This window comes from Sarcophilus harrisii, chromosome 4 (assembly GCF_902635505.1).
Source record: "Sarcophilus harrisii chromosome 4, mSarHar1.11, whole genome shotgun sequence".
Taxonomy (NCBI): domain Eukaryota; kingdom Metazoa; phylum Chordata; class Mammalia; order Dasyuromorphia; family Dasyuridae; genus Sarcophilus; species Sarcophilus harrisii.
Window position 1 is genome coordinate 319625680 of NC_045429.1, and position 6000 is coordinate 319631679.

Below are 6000 nucleotides of genomic sequence, written 5' to 3' on the forward strand. Positions count from 1 at the left end.
GCTAAGATTATATAATTCTAAGATACTGAATCTGGCCCATTGGATAAGGATTCCACTCAGGATTGGGAATATACCAATTCAAGTTTTGCCTGGTTCTGTGACTTTAGCAAGTCAATTACTTAGGGCAGTAGGCACAGTTCATATGTGGATCTCACTGGTAGAGAAATAAGAATTTCTTATTTTTTAATAAGAATTCAGTGTAACAATGAAAGAATGGATCTGATATACAAAAATAAAACAAAAATTTAAAGATTCTTCTGATTCCAGTCAGAATACTCCTAGGTACTTATGGATCCTAAAGCAGAAATTTTTTTTCTATTTTTTTTTTAATTTAGTTGACATCTTTTGTTTTTACATTGCATAAAAATTTTTTAAAAACTGTAATCCTGAACGAGAAACCTATACACTTATTTCTGGATATTACCCCACCTATTGTCCTGATTGCCCACCCTGTGTATCTCCCCTTATAACAAAGAAATATTAGTCAAAACAACCAATACAGCAGTCCTGTCTGATGATACATGCAGCATTTCTTGTTCATAGTCCATCTCACTAATGAAATGAAGGTGCATTTCATCAGGAGCCAAGATTGTTCATTACAGTTGCAAAAATAGTTATCCACCCTTTAGTGTTCTTTTCATCAAAACAGGTGTTTGAGAAAGAATTTTTACCTGTTAGTAGTAAAGTAAACTTGTTTCAGAAGAGAGGGTCACAAGTTTTTCACTCTTCTATGTACTCTGGCAATATTTACATACATATTTTCATATTACTTTGGCAATATTTCCATAAAGAGAAGAGCTATATGTTCATTTGTTTCAGTCATGCTCAACTTTTTTAACCCCATTTGAGGTCTTATTGACAGAGTTACTTGGAATGGTCTGCCATTCTCTTCTTTAGTTCATTTTACAGCTGAGGAAACTGAAGCAAACAAAAGTGAAGTGATTTGGCCAAGGTCACAGCATCCGAGTGTTTGAGACCACATTGGAACACAGGTCTTCCAGATTCTAGGACTGACACTATACCCACCCAAGTTAACTAGCTGCCTTTATGTAAGGCAGAAACCCTCAAAATGCCAAGTAATTAAGTCAGGCAGGATGTTCCAGTGGAAAGCGTACTAGGTCATTGTCCAGTTAGGACCCTGGGTTCTCATAATAGCTCAACCACTAATTGTGTTAGCACTCTGGGTCTTATCTTCCTCATTAGTAAATTGAGGGATTTAGTCAAGATTATTTCCAAAGTCCCTCCCAACTCTAAAAATAAACCATACATTTTTTCTTTTAGTTTTTCTGTGATTCCAATGGACTGAACTGAGCTAAAAATGAGTAATTTATATTGAGACTGATAATACAGCATTTATAATAGCACTCTAAAGTACTAGATAGCACAGTGGACAGAGGGTGGGTCTGGAGTTCAAATCTAGCCTCAATCACTCACTAGAAGTGTACCCTTGAACATGTCAGTTAATCCTATTTATCTCAGTTTCCTCATCTGTAAAATGAGCCAGAGAAGAAAATGGCAAGTAATTGCAGTATTGTTGCCAAGAAAATCCCAAATGGGATTTTGAAGAGTTGAACAAGACCAAACCACAAAGGTTTGCAAAAAGCACTTTAAATATGTTAACTCATCTGATCCTTACCACAGTTCTGTATGATAGATGCTATTATATACCACTTAAAAGTACAGAGAGAGGTTAAGTGATTGGCCCAGATCACACAGTGTCTAATGACATATAGCTTACCCATAGTTCCTTTCCTCACCAAAGAAAAGAGAAACATTTCCCAGAGGTTTTGAACTAGGGTCTTATTGACTCCAAGTTTTACACTCTATCCACTGTGCAATTCACCCTTGGAAGTTATTATAAACACTCCCTAAAAATTCAATGTGAATTAGCAAGACTTTCCAGTTAGGGTAGCCACTATTTTGGCTCCTGGGTTGAATTTTGTGGGACTCTTTTGGCTCTTAGACCTCCATATCCCAGAGGGCTACTTAGGTTGTAGCTAGACCTACTATTCCCATTTTTCCTAAGAGAAAACAAAAAGGAAATTACTTTCTTAAAAATCTGAAAAATCTTTAAAAAAACAAAATTACATTTTATATTTACATCACTTTCATTCAGGGATACCAGCTTTTAAACCAGTTTGTTAAATTTTCAATGAGAGTACTCTTTGGAAATCAACTAATGTTACAAACTAGGGCTGATTTCCAGATTTAAGAAAGGAATGCTGTAAATGCTAATAATGCAGATTGAATTTAAAAGTGAGAGACTTATTAAACATTTCCCAAAACACCCTGACTTAATTTCTGAATCTTATCACCTCTCCCCCATTATGCTTACCCACCAATTCATCCTATGTAACAGAGCAAAAATTAAAGAAAAATAGCAATTCAGCAAAACCAGCCAACGCCACAATCATGTCTGACAGGATATGTAATATTCTGCACTAAGAGTCTTCCACCTCCACAAATAAGAGCAGAAGGTATATGAACTCTTCTCTGGGGTCAAGTTTGGTCATTATAATGATAGACATTTCAATTTTTCTTTCCATTTACATTATTATAGTCATTGTGTACAGTATTCCTGATTTTGTTTAACCTCACTCTGTATCCTTCCATCTAAATCTTCCCATGCTTCTTTGAATTCTTCATGTTCATAATTTCCTTATAACAGCATAATATTTATGTGCTACTATTTAATCATTCACAAGGAAATTCTTCATTTACATATTTTCTTAAGGCACAATAATAGTCAACAAGTATTTATTACTATGCTGTCAAGAATTGTGATAAACTTGGTAATAGGATATTTGTTTCCCCAATGGATGGACAGTAAATTCCTTTTATTGACACAGGTAGTCTCTTATTTCCAGTTTTCTAGTTCTCTGCATTCTTTAACGATGAAGGGGGAGGAAACAGGTAGCTATTCCCAGTCCAGCCAGCAGGTGGGACTTTCCTCCCACGAACACCACAAGGTTAAAGACTAAAATGTGGTTTCTCGATGGTACCTTGTATCATCTCTATTCTGGTAATATGATTTTAGGGGCAGTGATTTCATTTAAGAAAGGCCCTTTGCTCCCTCATCTCCAATCATAGAATCACATTTTAGAATTGGAAAGGATCTTTACAGATGATCTAGTTCAACCCTCATTGAGCTTAAGGAGAAAGAAAAAAAAGAAAATCATAAGGAAAAGAATTAAGTAATTTGGGTAGCTAGGTGTGTAGTGAATAGACCACTGGGCTTGGAATCTGGAGACTCAGTTTCCTGAGCTTGAATCTGGCCTCAGGCACTCATGATCCTGGCCAAGTTTTTTGATTGCCCCCCCCCTTTTTAATTTTCAATAATATTTTATTTTTCCAAACATATGTAAAGATTGTTTTCAAAATTCTTTTCTGTAAGACTTTGTGTTCCAAATTTTTCTCCCTTCTTCCCTATCTTCCCCTTTTCCCAGACAGCAAGCAATCTGATATAGGATAAATACGTGCAGTTCTTTTTCACATATTTCCATATTTGTCATGTTGTACAAGAAAAATCAGACCTAAAGGGGAAAAAAATCATGAGAAAGAAAACAGCCAAAAAGACAAAAAAGTTCTGCTTTAATCCATGTTTACTCTCCATAGTTCTCTGGTTACAGATGGCATTTTTTTGTTCCAAGCCTATTGGAATTGTCATGAATCATTGCATTGTTGAGAAGAGCCAAGTCTATCACAGTTGATCATCCCATAGTATTGATAATACTGTGTGCAATATTCTCTTGGTTCTCACTTCACTCAGCATCAGGCTTTTCTGAAATCAGCCTGAATTCAGTCCCCTCTTATAGGAGGTCTTCCCTAATGTCACAACTTTTTAATGCTTTTTCTCTCCTACATGTCTAGGGCCCACACTACGGTGCTCAAGCCAGACTTCTTTATCTGCTCTGAATTGTCATTTGGGTAGTTAGGTGGTGCAATTCATAGAGTGCCGGGCCTGGAGTCATGAATACCTGAGTTCAAATCTGATCTCACTTACCAGCTATGTTACCTGGACAATTAAAATTTATTTTTTTGCCTTAGTTTCCCCTCTACAGAATGGGGATAATAATGGCACTTATTTCCCATGGTCATTGATAATTGTAATTTGCTTAACACAGTGCTTAGCACATGGTACCATATAAATGCTAGCAAACATTATCATTATTCTTATTACATGAGTTCAAATGCAACTCAGATATTTACTAGCTGTGTGACACTGGGCTGGTCATTTCTCTCTGCCTTGGTTTACTCTCCTGTAGTAGGGGGATAATAACAGCTCTTACCTTCTAGGGTCATTGTGAAGAATCAACTGAGACCATAATTGTATAGTGCCTGGCACTATAAGAGCTAGATAAATGTTAGTTATTATTATTATTTTCATTAGTCCTCCTTCCCCCCAAACCCTACCAGAGTCATGGTGCCTGGAAAAAATAGCTAAAGGCAGTGAAATCTCCCTGATAATTGCCATTCCTAACATACCCCATTGATCATAGGGGGACTTGTTATTGCCTCTAGACTGCCAGGTTTGAATCTCTCTCTTTCCTCCTAAGGCCCTTGAGATTCAACCTTTTCCCCATTTTATTCACCATGTCGCGAATGCTCACATCCTTTTGTTCCCAAGTGAAGTGAAGATTATTGAGACAGAGCCTCTGGAATACCACCCACCTTCTTTGTTTTTCCTATTCCAATCTGGGGCCAAGAATTGGATTCTGGGATATGCTCAGGTAGCGAGGTCCAAGTAGATCCAGTTAACCTTTGCATTTTCATTATTTAAATAAATTGAGGCTGCTGTGTTAATAAACTGTTTATCTGAATCTTATGATTGATGAGGACAGGAGACTTCCCAGAAGAAGAATGAGAACTAGATCCATTGGTTTTCTCTCCTCAATAGTTTGGAGTGATATATCTTTTCATCCTCTGGTAAAGATTCTTCTTAACTTGGGGTCATGGAACTTTAAAAATATATTTTTGAGAGCTATATTTCATTGTAATCTATTTCCTTTTCAATCTTCTATATTTTATTTTCAGCATTTAAAAATGCTTCTGAGAAAGATGATATAATTTTCCTCAATCTGCCATGACATAAAAATAATGAAGAATCCCTGCCTTAACAGAAATTTAGAATCCAATCATCAAGGGATTTTTTGTGTACAGTTCTTTGGAGCAGGTGGTTTAACTGTGCTGGATTATAGTTGAATGTCTCTCTGTAATCTCATGGGAGATTATCACAGAACCTCAAGTCACCTGGGATACCCACCAAGCGTACACATAACCTGCACCTGTGTCACATTTATTTATGTGTTCAACGAAAATAGTTGAGCAAACTCAAACATTGTATTGTCCAACAGCATCTGCAACATCCCCACCCATAGTACTCCACCCCTCTAAAGGAAGCAGGGAGTTACATTTTCTCAACTCTGTGGGGAGAAGGAGAAAACTTAATCATAAGTACATAGAATTTGGTTTTATTTGATTATTCTTTCTATTTATGTCACTGTGTCTATTGTTTTCCTAATTCTGCTTACTTTGTTCTGCATCCTAGACATCTTTCCTAAATTTCTTCTCTAAATTCATCATACATATGATGTGATAATATTAGAGTACTACATTTTGCTTTATCATTCTCCAGTTAATGGACATTATCTTATACTCTTTACTAAAACTCCTCTGAATCCTGACTCCTTAAGGAAGTTACCTTCATATGAGCTTTCTGACCTTTCTTGGTCCCAGAAATTGGTTTACCTACTGAGTTCAGAAATCAATGAACCCAGAACTCTTAATTACCTATCTCTTTCTAATAATCACCTACCATCCACCTCCCTCTGTCTTCTACTTCCTATCTCTATATGCTTTAAACCATAAAAGTAAATTTTCTAGGACTTTTTTTCAAGGAAAAAATAGAATCTACCATCAATAATGCAACATGCAAGGCAATATGCTAGATCTGTGGATATAAAGGCAAAAAACTGCCCAAACCAAACAGTTACTGCCTCA